Raw genomic sequence first — 14769 nt, 5'->3', positions numbered from 1 at the left:
ATACTGTGCATACATTATCAGCTTAATGAAGTTTATGATGCTGTGCATACATTATCAGCTTAATGAAGTTTATGATACTGTGCATACATTAACAGCTTAATGACACATTTTCGTGAATTTTACATTTGATTTTAAAGTGTAGTGTATAGTCATTTGTTCCATCATGTCCAAAAACTTGCGTCACTAATGATGAGGATTTGAAGTCTAATTTTTCATTAGTTTTATACAGTCTAAGATTTACTGCGTGGTCCTGTAATATATCCTGCAATATATCTACAAATGATTGACATCCTATACCTCAAAACTCGTTTTTAAATGATCACATTTCCCAAATCGCATGAGCAACAAAGCACAATCATTTACATACATAATGAATACAAAATACTGTAAATCAATATTTAATTATTGTTCCAGATAGATTTGGCCTGCTGTTGACTGAAGAAAAAAATGCTTACTATGGAACGAGAAGAGAGGGGAGAGGGAGTATTAATTTATACAATTAAATATTACATTTTTGTTGTGGAATAGAAACAATATGCTAGATATTTCTTACCTTTAAAAAAAACGTAAATATCCAGTGAATATTCAAGTACTGAGGAAATCGTTGTAGGATCTTATTTGAAAGAGACACGAGTCAAGAGTAACATTTAGGACTATCATATTGATTTATTTTCTTTATATTTCCGTACCGCTATGTCTCCGGGGACAGGTGATCAATAGCAGTTAACAAGCAGGGGTTGATAAGGTAACATATTCGAGGTCAAATGTCAAATGATGGTCAAACATCCTTAACCCCAAGGTCAATGTCTTTAAGACAGAAACATATTGTTACAATCGATTCGGGTCTCAATAAACTGCCGTTTGAACTAACTTTCGTATTAGGCTGCTATAGACTATCAAATGCAAAAGAGCATCACATTTATTAAAATACATGAAACATCTAGTCTATTCCATAATTAGCCTATAAAATAAATAGGTCTCTCTCTGTATATATGTATATATATATATATATATGGGTGTTTTTTATAGGCCTAATTTTTTTTAAACATATCATATTGCTTATTATTTGTTTTCATTGAGAGCAATGGAAATATTGACTGTTGTGGAAGACCAAATGCCTCTAATTATTTAAGCCTAACGCAAACTGTGCGTCATTTCACATTGACATTATGAAACATTTATCTTGATAAAATAGCCTATCTAAAATGAATAACCTACTTTAAAGCAGCCCATAAATGTAATCTATAATTTAAATTTAACTAATTCATTTGACTGGCAAGACACTTGACAAATGTACACACACACACACACACACACACACACACACACACACACACACACACACACACACACACACACACACACACACACACACACACACACACACACACACACACACCAGACACATGCCAGACACACACCAGACATACACCAGACACACATCTCATGCACTTACTCCTCCTTATACAATCAGTGCCAAGTGAAGTGAATTAAGTTGGCAGGTATTATCATAAATCCATTAATAACACAATTCATGGTTTACTATATTTGAATAGGCCTATTCGTACATGTAAGACATATGGACATATGGACATCTATTTACAGAACAGCACAGAGGTTATACTATTACATTAGATTAAAAAAATTATGAAATTGTAGAAATAAATATGGAATTAGATGGCATTTGGGTGGTTGTGTAAGGCTGCATTTACACAGGCAGCCCAATTCTGATATTTTGGGTTAAAAGATCAGAATTGGTGAAAAAAAAGATCAGAATTGGGCTACCTGTATAAACACAGCTTAAATTCCAACCAGTGAGGCCAGAGGATTTGGTGAGAGGGATGCCTGTCTCGCTGGTTGTGGATGTGCCGAGCTAAAGCATAAAGAAAATCCTCATCAATGCAAATGAGTGTCCAGAACCTGGGGAACCCTGCGACCCAGCGCTCCCAGGTCGCTGAGGGGAAAGGCTTTCACCTCCAAATCCTGTAGTTTTACAACGAGCTACACCCGCTCCCCTTAGTCAGCCCAGAGAGAGTCTGCTCTATCCATGGTTTAAGAATCACTTCAACGTCCCCATACTCTGACTGCCGCCTGAGAAAATAAGGACACTTCTAAATCCACTGGCGCAATTAGCTGATTATAATGAAGTCTGTCTCCCTCCCCCCTCCCCCCCCATCTCTTTCTCTTTCTCTGTCAATCACAAGCACACCAATCATTGTCATTACAATTAATACAATTAGGGAGTACCTATATTAAGCTATATTTATATTATTGTAGAATTCTGTCTTCAAAATAGCATAAAATGACTGTTGGCTGCACTCTAGAGTCTGGGCTGCTATTTTCAGAACTATTTATCTTTAGAAAATGTTGCTTGGTAAAAAGCGAGCCATTGTTGTTTTACTCTGCACATTTTTACCCTGCACAGTCAAAGCGGGACACAGGGTGGCTGACCTCGCTCCAAGCACACTGGCACCTCCCCTTCCATTAGACAGATACTTTAGAAGGTGGTTCTGCAGGCGAGAGGGGAGGTGAGGGGAGTGAAAGGTGTGGGTGTATCCTAGCATGGGGTCGCTCTGACCCAATGGACCCCTCATAGAGCCCACTCAGACCTAAGCCCTCCCCCTTTTCAGGCCCTTTTGGATGGCCCCTCAAAGCACCCGTTGAAAGAATTCAGTCATATTAAAAGGAGTCTTACAGAATCACCACCCCAAAAAACTAAAAACAATCCAGCAACAATCCAGCTGATTTCAAATCTCTTCTGCGCTAGGATACACTTGTCTATCCTCCATCGGAGGAGGCTATCGAGGAGAGTAGCAAACTCCTCCGTTCTCCTACTAACTTGTGGCGACCATTTATCAGTTTCCTCATGGAGGAAATGGAGGACAGAGGAGTCGAGGAGTGGACAGATGTATCCAATTGAGAATCTCATATGGTCCAAGGAAGGGCATTGGAAGGTCCATGTTGCTGTGTTGTATGATCTAAAGTCAACACGGGTAATATTCACATATTAAAATAGCAGCAAATCAAAATAAAATGTTATTTGTCACATGTGCCGAATACAACAAGTGTAGACTTTACTGTGAAATGCTTACTTACAAGCCCTTTCCCAAAAATGAGGTTAAAAAGTAAGAAAATTAACAAATATATAAAAAATAAAATAACAACAGTAATAGTAGCAGCTCATAATATCAAAATAACCCACATGTTTCAATTGCTACAATTAGCTAATGATGTAACCTATAGCTTCAGCAAATTTCACAAAACATTTTTGAGAAATCATTTGGTACATAACAGTCAAAACAACAACCCAGCAACATTCCATCCATCTCCAAGCAACGACAATGGATTTGAAAAACAGTTAAATGTTCCGCAAGAAAAATAAAGAGACGAAGGGCCTGTATATGAGCTCACTGGTATAGACTACAGTAGTCCTACTAACATTCAGGTATGGTAGAGGTGGAGGTCTGGTTGATCACAGCACAGAAACAACCCAGTCTGTCACACAATAATATGATTTAGAAGGATGTATTTACTTTCTTACTAAAAGACAAGTAGAGTACATTTCTGCATGTGCAGCTTCTGCCATATTGTCAAGCAGAACTGTGTGTATGCGCGTGTGTGTGTATGCTGCACTGCTATGGCAAATCAAATGTATGCAGCACTACTATATTATTCTGTTTAAGTCAAAAGCTCTTGGTTTGCGTTAAGCAACACAATGCATAAATTATTCAGTAGTATTTTCATTTGCATGTAATTTGCATTCTTGTAGATTAGATTGAATGGGGAAGGAGGCGCTACACCAGACAAACCGTTTTCAGTGCTGTCGGTGACAGGGTTTTTTTGTTCGATTTTCTTCAACTCCAAGCTAGTATATTGCTGAGATCAATAGAGTGCATTTCAAACTGTTATTTGATTAATGAAAAAAGCCCTGCCATTAAAAATGAAGTGTGACATTGTGCAATGTGTGTGTTGGATTGAATATGCAGAGGTTCTACTGTAATATTTCTATTATCTTTATTTATCTGGCAGGGCTCATGAGGGGGACCTCAACAGAGCAGGAGACACTGAGGAGATGACACATGGATTAGAATCATGGGTAAAACTCAACAGCACACACTGGATGCTGACACACTGGATGTTTATAACAATGATAGAGCATGTATGGGCACTTACAATATGGACACAATACAATACAGAGCATGGCTTTTTATTACGAATGTAAAATGTTTTTGAAATGTATGGAGTCACCATGTCACAGTATATATAGATGTAGGATCTTAATTTGACCTATATTGTCACAGAAAAAGAATCCTGCAACGGGATTTTAACATTTATTCCATAATGTTGCTTGATTAGCGGTTAGGCTATTAGCTGGCCAAAAGTAGGCTACATGAAAAGTGCAATACTGTTATTATAACCATGTGTTAGTGTGGGTTTTGAGTTCATCTGCATTTCCTGCGGTGCAAGAAGATCATCAGTAACATAAGAGCGATCAAATTACGATCCTACATCTGTACTGTCAGAAAAGTATTACATTTTGAATAACCATGCCCTACCGTATAAATGAAATATGTACACAGCACTTGTGGTGAATGCATATCACAATATTTCCACAATGAATTGCTTTCTCTGTGAGCTCACTTCAGGCCTGAAGCCAACACGGGGAGATGAGCGATGTTTCAGATTGAGAGAAGAGAAACGCACTCCTCCTGTGTGTGTGTGTTTGTGTATGAGCACTTACATCTGTATGCCACTGGGGGCTGGAGTGATGCATCATGTGGGTAGGGATCCCTGCAATGAGAGAGGAGAGCTCTGGACTGGCGAATGGACACATGCGCATGTACAAATACATACACAGGCGTGCGCGTGCCCTCAAGCTGGCTGCACACACCCATGCAGATGCACATTCTCACACACAATGCTTCCTCCCCATCCCCCACCATGTCACATCAATGGTAAGCGTGACACAAGTCATTTTTGTGACTGCAGAGGCGGCCTACAATTAATCACTACAGATATTTAGATTGCTTTTAGATTGTGAAGTTTAGAAACAAGTGGAGACTTGTCGATAACTCAATACGCAATGACTGTAGGCCACAGTGTATCAATCCATATTTTAGCGACAGGATGCCAGATTGTTTAGGCTAACTTACCGTATCGCCTTTTCTGATTAATCAGGCTGCAATACACAATTAGTTGGTATATACAGCCTGAAACGAATGAATGCAAAATTGTGTAAATGTTCTTTACAAGCCAGAATGTTGAATAAAATTACTTTTTACCGGTTGATATTTCTATCCCCTGGCACATGCGCAATTGTGTGTATGTACTTCGTCTTGTGCACGTGCCTTCGGTCATGTGTTGGCATGGGTATGCACACAATGCATGCATAATAACTGAGGTGAGCAGGTGTTTACAGGGTTTTGCACATGTGCCAGGGGTAGAAACAACTTCAGTACAGGTGCTCTAAAAAGTCAGGCAATACCTTTGCGTGGTTATTTTGTCTCAAATTTCAACCATCTGAAGGACCAACACCACGAACAATCGTTAGAGTAAGTTCAAATGTAATTGTATTCAACATTCTGGTTTGTACAGAACATTTACATGATTATGAATTTGTTAGTTTCATGCTGTATATACCAATGAATTGTGTATTACAGCCTGATTAATCAGACTAAGTACCGTCTTGTACTAGGTTGTATCCTGTCTTCCCCTACTACATATCTGAAATAAATCCTCTGGACTGGTGGAAACATGCATTATTGTATTTGTGTTGCGAACGGATCTAGACCTGGGACACCGGGTGGGCTTTTTATGTCTCTATGTTGGTTTGGTCAGGGTGTGATTTGGTTGGGCATTCTATGTTCCTTTTTCTATGTTTTGTATTTCTTTGTTTTGGCCGGGTATGGTTCTCAATCAGGGACAGCTGACTATCGTTGTCTCTGATTAGGAACCATACTTAGGTAGCTTTTTCCCACCTATGCTTTGTGGGTAGTTATTTTCTGTTTAGTGGTTGTTGTTTTTTTTTTTTGCACCTGACAGGACTGTTTCGGTTATTTTCGTTGTTATTTTGTTCAGTTTAAATAAAAATCATGAACACTTATCATGCTGCGCTTTGGTCCGTTTCCTCTTCTTCAGACGATGACACCCGTTACATAATCAGGTAAAACAGAAAACCAGCAGCACTTTGGACTCCCATGGTAAGATTTGAATACTTCTTGTTATCTTGAACACTGTGTAGCATACATATGTTAATTGACAATAGGCTATTGTTGTCCTATTTACACTGTTGATGAAGGCTAAGTCAAATGTACTATGATTCAGAAATACAAAAACACAATTTACCCTAATGGATACTTCCAACACTAGGCCAATCTCTGATGTACACTACATGACCAAAAGTATGTGGACACCTGTATGTCGACCATCTCATACCAAAATCATGGGCATTAATATGGAGTTGGTCCACCTTTGCTGCTATAACAGCCTCCACTCTTCAGGGAAAGCTTTCCACTAGATGTTGGAACATTGCTGCCGGGACTTTCTTCCAGTCAGTCAAGAGCATTAGTGAGGCCTAGCCTGAACCATGAAAAACAGCCCCGGACCATTATTCCCCATCCACCAAAATTTACACTTGGTACTATGCATTCAGGCAGGTAGAGTTCTCCTGGCATCCATCAAACCCAGATTAGTCCGTTGGACTGCTAGACGGTGAAGTGTGATTCATGTCCAATGGCGGTGAGATTTACACCACTCCAGCCGACGCTTGGCATTGCGCATGGTGATCTTAGGCTTGTGTGTCGGCGACTCGGCCATGGAAACCCCTTTCATGAAGCTCCCGACGAACAGGTCCTGTGCTGACGCGTGTCAGTCCCATTCTGTGAGCTTGTGTGGCCTACCACTTTGTGGCTGAGCCATTGTTACTCCTAGACATTTACACTTCATAATAACAGCCCTTACAGTTGACCGCGGCAGCTTTAGCAGGGCAAACATTTGACAAACTGACTTGTTGGAAAGTTGACAACCTATGAGCTTTTCAATAAGGCCATTCTACTGACAATGTTTGTCCATGGAGATTGCATGACTATGTGCTCGATTGTATACACCTGTTAGCAACGGGTGTGGCCGAAATAGCCGAATACACTAATTTGAAGGGTTGTACACATACTTTGGTATATATAGCACCTCTACCAGACTGAGTCTGTAATCCCAACATGTTTCAAGCAGACCACCATAGTCCATGTGCCCAAGAGAACTAAGGTAACCTGCCTAAATGACTACCGACCCGTAGCACTCACATCTGTAGCCATGAAGGTCTTTGATAGGCTGGTCATAGCACACATCAACACCATTATCCCAGAAACCCTAGACTCACTCCAATTGGCATACCGCCACAACAGATCTATTGCACTTCACACTGCCCTTTCACACCTGGACAAAAGGAACACCTGTGCGAGAATGCTATTCATTGAGTACAGCTCAGCGTTCAACACCATAGTTCCCTCAAAGCTCAATACTAAGCTAAGGACCCTGGGACTAATCAAATCAAAATTAAATCAAATGTATTTATATAGTCCTTCTTACATCAGCTGATATATCAAAGTGCTGTACAGAAACCCAGCCTAAAACCCCAAACAGCAAGAAATGCAGGTGTAGAATCACGGTGGCTAGGAAAAACTCCATAGAAAGGCCAAAACCTAGGAAGAAACCTAGAGAGGGGTGGCCAGTCCTCTTCTGGCTGTGCCGGGTGGAGATTATAACAGAACATGGCCAAGATGTTCAAATGTTCATAAATGACCAGCATGGTCAAATAATAATAATCACAGTAGTTGTCGAGGGTGCAACAAGTCAGCACCTCAGGAGTAAATGTCAGTTGGTTTTTCATAGCCAATCATTGAGAGTATCTCTATTGCTCCTGCTGTCTCTAGAGTTGAAAACTGCAGGTCTGGGACAGGTAGCACGTCCGGTGAACAGGTCAGGGTTCCATAGCCGCAGGCAGAACAGTTGAAACTGGAGCAGCAGCACGGCCAGGTGGACTGGCGACGGCAAGGACTCATCATGCCAGATAGTCCTGAGGCATGGTCCTAGGGCTCAGGTCCTCCTAGACAGAGCATACTTAAATTCACACAGGACACTGGATAAGACAGGAGAAATACTCCAGATATAACAGACTGCCCTAGCCCCCAGACACAAACTACTGCAGCCTAAACACCTCCCTCTGCAACTGGATCCTAGACTTCCTGACGGGCCGCCCCCAGGTGGTAAGGGAAGGTAACAACACATCTGCCACGCTGAGCCTTAACATGGGGGCCCCTCAGGGGTGTGTGCTCAGTCCACTCCTGTACTCCCTGTTCACTCATGACTGCACGGCCAGGCACAACACCAACGCCATCATTAAATTAGCCGATGATACAACAGGCCTGATCACCAACAACAATGAGACAGCATATAGGGAGGAGTTCAGAGAACTGGCCGTGTGGTGCCAGGACAACAACCTCTCCCTCACCGTGATCAAGGCGAAGGAGATGATTGTGGACTACAGGAAAAATAGGACCGAGCACGCCCCCATTCTCATCGACGGTGCTAGTGGAGCAGGTTGAAAGCTTCAAGTTCCTTGGTGTCCACATCACCAACAAACTAACATGGTCCAAACACACTAAGACAGTTGTGAGAGGGCACGACAAAACATATTTCCCCCTCAGGAGACTGAAAAGATTTGGCTTAGGTCCTCAGGTCCTCAAAAGGTTCTACAGCTGCAACATCGAGAGCATCCTGACTGGTTGCATCACTTCCTGGTATGGAAACTACTCGGCCTCCGACCAAGGCACTACAGAGGGTAGTGCGTACAACCCAGTACATCACTGGGGCCAAGCTTCGTGCCATCCAGGACCTCTATACCACGCAGTGTGAGAGGAAGGCACTAAAAAAATCTCTGCTATCGCACGGCAAGGGGTACCAGGGTGCCAAGTCTAAGTCCAAGAGGCTTCTAAACAGCTTCTACTCCAAGCCATAAGACTACTGAACATCTAATCAAATGCATACCCAGACTACTTGCATTGCCCACCCCCCTCCTATTTTATGCTGCTGCTACTCTGTCATTATCTATGCATAAGTCACTAACTTTTTATGGCTGCAGTCCCTGTACAGGGCTCAACAACAGGGGAAATTTCAGAGTGACAAGTAATAGTACTCGATAAAACTCAAACTTTCATTAAAACACACATGCAGGGTACTCAAAGCTACACTTGTTGTGAATCTAGCCAAGATGTCAGATTTTTAAAATGCTTTTCGGCGAAAGCATGAGAAGCTATTATCTGATAGCATGCCGGCGCTACACAACGCAGAAATAAAATAGAAAACATTCATTCCCTTTGACGAGCTTCTTTGTTGGCACTCCTATATGTCCCATAAACATCACAATTGGGTCTTTTTTTATTTATTAAATCGGTCCATGTATACCCAAAATGTCCATTTATGAAGACCGTCAGATCCAGGAAAAAACTGTTTCAAAACGCAACGTCATTTTTTAAAATTAAAAAAGTTGCCTATAAACTTTGACAACACTTCAAACTACTTTTGTAATCCAACTTTAGGTATTAGTAAACGTTAATAATCGATCAAATTGATCACTGAGCGATCTGTATTCAATAGCAGCAAGTCAACAAATCATTGGACGATTTTCTCTCTTCCATTACTTTCTGTTGTGTACTCGATGACAGGAAGTGCCTATTTCTCATTCCACCAAGGATTAACTTTAACTCAATTCCCAACACTGGCGACATCGTGCGGAAGCTGTAGGGTCCAGTTTACAGTTCCTATCTATTTTCTCTTGCCGTAGACAATACAGAGACTGGCGGAGTGATATTTTTTTGTGAACAGATTTCCTTGGGGTTTTGCCTGCAACAGACATTCTGTTATAGTCACAGACATGATTTAACCAGTTTTAGAAATTTCAGAGTTTTCTATCCACACATACTAATCATATGCATATACTATATTTCTGGCATGAGTAGCAGGATGTTGAAATTTTGCGCGATTTTTAACAAAAAGCTGAGAATTCACACGCTCCTTACCCACATGTATATATTACCTCGACTGACCGGTGTCCCCGCACATTGACTCTGTACCGGTACCCCTTGTATATAGCAACTGCTATTGTTTTACTACTGCTCTTTAATTATTTGTTACTTTATTTCTTATTTTTTTGTATTTTTCTTAACTGGATTGTTGGTTAATGGCTTGAAAGTAAGCATTTATTTCATTGTAAGGTCTACACCTGTTGTATTCAGCACATGTGACCAATACAATTTGATTTGATACAGTATCATATAAACAGAGGGAGGGGCATTCAACCTGTCCAACTGTTTATAGACCAATTAGCATCTACGTATATCCTTCACAACCAAGGGACAATGGAAAGACTCGCCATAGCTATGCACAACTCAACACAACAAAGTGGTGAAAGGTAAACACAATGTGGTTGCTAAAAACATTGTTTAAGAATAGCCTTGTAGTAATAAAGATGCACACGAAATAAACTACCAAAAAGGGTGGTTAGAAAATTACACCACAGGGTTATTGGTCCAACCATTTCAAGTTAGTCATCAGAGGCCAGTTATAGGAGGCTAAAGTAGGCACAGGAGGAGTTTTGACCAGGATGAGAATAGCTTTGTCTAGATGGATGCTATTGGCATCCCCAGGGAAATTCCAGATGAATACAAAGCTATGAATCAAATATGTGAAGGCTTTACAACTACATTATTTTGGTGGTTGACAATAAATAAAAATGTGGATTGGATTAATGACATCTAATCAACAGATTTGTGAATGATACTGGGGATGCAGTAAAGGGGTTCTCTGACCAATTATCCTCCACCTCCCTCATGACCTGGTAAAATAGACTGACTCTCGATATGTTATTGGCAGAAAATGGCGGGGTATGTAGAATGATTGGGGTTCATTGCTGTATGTTTATTTTTTAAATAACACAGCTCCAGGCGGATCAGTGACCAAGGCCCTGGCAGGTTTGACCACATTAGCTCATGAGTTAGCAGAGAAGTCTGGGGTGGATACTTCCCTGACAGGGTGGTTCGATAGCATGTCTGGGAAATTGAAAAATATTGTAAGTACTGTATTGTGGGCTGCTTTCACCTGTATGAGTGTGTTGGTTTTGTGTGGATGCTGTTTGGTACCATGTGTGAGAGGTTTGATCACCAGAACTCTGGAGAGGTCGATGACGTAACAGATGGTGGAATACGGACCGATTCCAAGCTCCGACCAGTGGGATGACGAATACAGGCCTCCAGGCCTAGGAGATGGCTCCGTTTCTTTTAACCACGGGGAGCCAATGTTAGATGATACGATCTTCAATGTTTAGACATGGTTCCTTTCATGAAAAACCTAACAGGAAGAGTTATAATTGGATTACCTTACCTTACCGACTCAACAGCGCCCAACATCTCTTCCACCCAACCTGATGCCACATATGGATCAGCCAAAAGGTCTGGATCCACTTTCTCCAAAAATCTCATTCCCACTGGACCAAACTCATCTTTATCATTACCATGTCTATCGATGCAAGGCTCGGGCTCCAAGCTCCTCACCACACCTTCCACCTCACTTAAATGTCCCTCATTCAATTCCATTTCACTTCCAGAACACGGGTCTGACACACGGCTCTCTATGTTTGTACGTAACCTTCTTCGACACACCAGCTCCCCCACTATCGTCATCCCCACCAGATTCAAACTCAACCTCTGCTTTCCTCACTCTCTTCTTCCCCTTCCTCTTTTTCATCCTTCCCTCTCTGAAATCCAACTTCCCATATCCATGTCCCAGAACTAATTTCCTCCCGGCTTTGCTAGCATCCCAGTTTCCCATCTCAACTCCGTGATGAAAGATAAATTCCCCAAAGCAAAACTAAATAGCATGTTTGAAGGAGAACAAAAATGTTTGAAAAATTTAACATAAGACAAAACTGAGTATTATAATTCATATTTATGCCTTGGAAAGCTGTGGTATCATTTAATAAGGAACCGATTTAATAAATGCACTTACATTTACATTTAAGTCATTTAGCAGACGCTCTTATCCAGAGCGACTTACAAATTGGTGAATTCACCTTCTGACATCCAGTGGAACAGCCACTTTACAATAGTGCATCTAAATCATTAAGGGGGGTGGTGAGAAGGATTACTTATCTTATCCTAGGTATTCCTTGAAGAGGTGGGGTTTCAGGTGTCTCCGGAAGGTGGTGATTGACTCCGCTGTCCTGGCGTCGTGAGGGAGTTTGTTCCACCATTGGGGGGCCAGAGCAGCGAACAGTTTTGACTGGGCTGAGCGGGAACTGTACTTCCTCAATGGTAGGGAGGCGAGCAGGCCAGAGGTGGATGAACGCAGTGCCCTTGCTTGGGTGTAGGGCCTGATCAGAGCCTGGAGGTACTGCGGTGCCGTTCCCCTCACAGCTCCGTAGGCAAGCACCATGGTCTTGTAGCGGATGCGAGCTTCAACTGGAAGCCAGTGGAGAGAGCGGAGGAGCGGGGTGACGTGAGAGAACTTGGGAAGGTTGAACACCAGACGGGCTGCGGCGTTCTGGATGAGTTGTAGGGGTTTAATGGCACAGGCAGGGAGCCCAGCCAACAGCGAGTTGCAGTAATCCAGACGGGAGATGACAAGTGCCTGGATTAGGACCTGCGCCGCTTCCTGTGTGAGGCAGGGTCGTACTCTGCGGATGTTGTAGAGCATGAACCTACAGGAACGGGCCACCGCCATGATGTTGGTTGAGAACGACAGGGTGTTGTCCAGGATCACGCCAAGGTTCTTAGCGCTCTGGGAGGAGGACCCAATGGAGTTGTCAACCGTGATGGCGAGATCATGGAACGGGCAGTCCTTCCCCGGGAGGAAGAGCAGCTCCGTCTTGCCGAGGTTCAGCTTGAGGTGGTGATCCGTCATCCACACTGATATGTCTGCCAGACATGCAGAGATGCGATTCGCCACCTGGTCATCAGAAGGGGGAAAGGAGAAGATTAATTGTGTGTCGTCTGCATAGCAATGATAGGAGAGACCATGTGAGGTTATGACAGAGCCAAGTGACTTGGTGTATAGCGAGAATAGGAGAGGGCCTAGAACAGAGCCCTGGGGGACACCAGTGGTGAGAGCGCGTGGCGAGGAGACAGATTCTCGCCACGCCACCTGGTAGGAGCAACCTGTCAGGTAGGACGCAATCCAAGCGTGGGCCGCGCCGGAGATGCCCAACTCGGAGAGGGTGGAGAGGAGGATCTGATGGTTCACAGTATCGAAGGCAGCCGATAGGTCTAGAAGGATGAGAGCAGAGGAGAGAGAGTTAGCTTTAGCAGTGCGGAGCGCCTCCGTGATACAGAGAAGAGCAGTCTCAGTTGAATGACTAGTCTTGAAACCTGACTGATTTGGATCAAGAAGGTCATTCTGAGAGAGATAGTGGGAGAGCTGGCCAAGGACGGCACGTTCAAGAGTTTTGGAGAGAAAAGAAAGAAGGGATACTGGTCTGTAGTTGTTGACATCGGAGGGATCGAGTGTAGGTTTTTTCAGAAGGGGTGCAACTCTCGCTCTCTTGAAGACGGAAGGGACGTAGCCAGCGGTCAGGGATGAGTTGATGAGCGAGGTGAGGTAAGGGAGAAGGTCCCCGGAGATGGTCTGGAGAAGAGAGGAGGGGATATGGTCAAGCGGGCAGGTTGTTGGGCGGCCGGCCGTCACAAGAAGCGAGATTTCATCTGGAGAGAGAGGGAGAAAGAGGTCAGAGCACAGGGTAGGGCAGTGTGAGCAGAACCAGCGGTGTCGTTTGACTTAGCAAACGAGGATCGGATGTCGTCGACCTTCTTTTCAAAATGGTTGACGAAGTCATCTGCAGAGAGGGAGGAGGGGGGGGGGGAGGAGGATTCAGGAGGGAGGAGAAGGTGGCAAAGAGCTTCCTAGGGTTAGAGGCAGATGCTTGGAATTTAGAGTGGTAGAAAGTGGCTTTAGCAGCAGAGACAGAGGAGGAAAATGTAGAGAGGAGGGAGTGAAAGGATGCCAGGTCCGCAGGGAGGCGAGTTTTCCTCCATTTCCGCTCGGCTGCCCGGAGCTCTGTTCTGTGAGCTCGCAATGAGTCATCGAGCCACGGAGCGGGAGGGGAGGACCGAGCCGGCCTGGAGGATAGGGGACATAGAGAGTCAAAGGATGCAGAAAGGGAAGAGAGGAGGGTTGAGGAGGCAGACTCAGGAGAAAGGTTGGAGAAGGTATGAGCAGAGGGAAGAGATGATAGGATGGAAGAGGAGAGAGTAGCGGGGAGAGAGAGCGAAGGTTGGGACGGCGCGATACCATCCGAGTAGGGGCAGTGTGGGAAGTGTTGGATGAGAGCGAGAGGGAAAAGGATACAAGGTAGTGGTCGGAGACTTGGAGGGGAGTTGCAATGAGGTTAGTGGAAGAACAGCATCTAGTAAAGATGAGGTCGAGCGTATTGCCTGCCTTGTGAGTAGGGGGAAGGTGAGAGGGTGAGGTCAAAAGAGGAGAGGAGTGGAAAGAAGGAGGCAGAGAGGAATGAGTCAAAGGTAGACGTGGGGAGGTTAAAGTCGCCCAGGACTGTGAGAGGTGAGCCGTCCTCAGGAAAGGAGCTTATCAAGGCATCAAGCTCATTGATGAACTCTCCGAGGGAACCTGGAGGGCGATAAATGATAAGGATGTTAAGCTTGAAAGGGCTGGTAACTGTGACAGCATGGAATTCAAAGGAGGCGATAGATAGATGGGTAAGGGGAG

The sequence above is a fragment of the Oncorhynchus masou genome, chromosome 1, assembly GCF_036934945.1.
Source record: "Oncorhynchus masou masou isolate Uvic2021 chromosome 1, UVic_Omas_1.1, whole genome shotgun sequence".
Taxonomy (NCBI): Eukaryota; Metazoa; Chordata; class Actinopteri; order Salmoniformes; family Salmonidae; genus Oncorhynchus; species Oncorhynchus masou.
The sequence above is the reverse complement of the archived record's forward strand: the minus strand, read 5'-3'. Positions refer to the sequence as shown.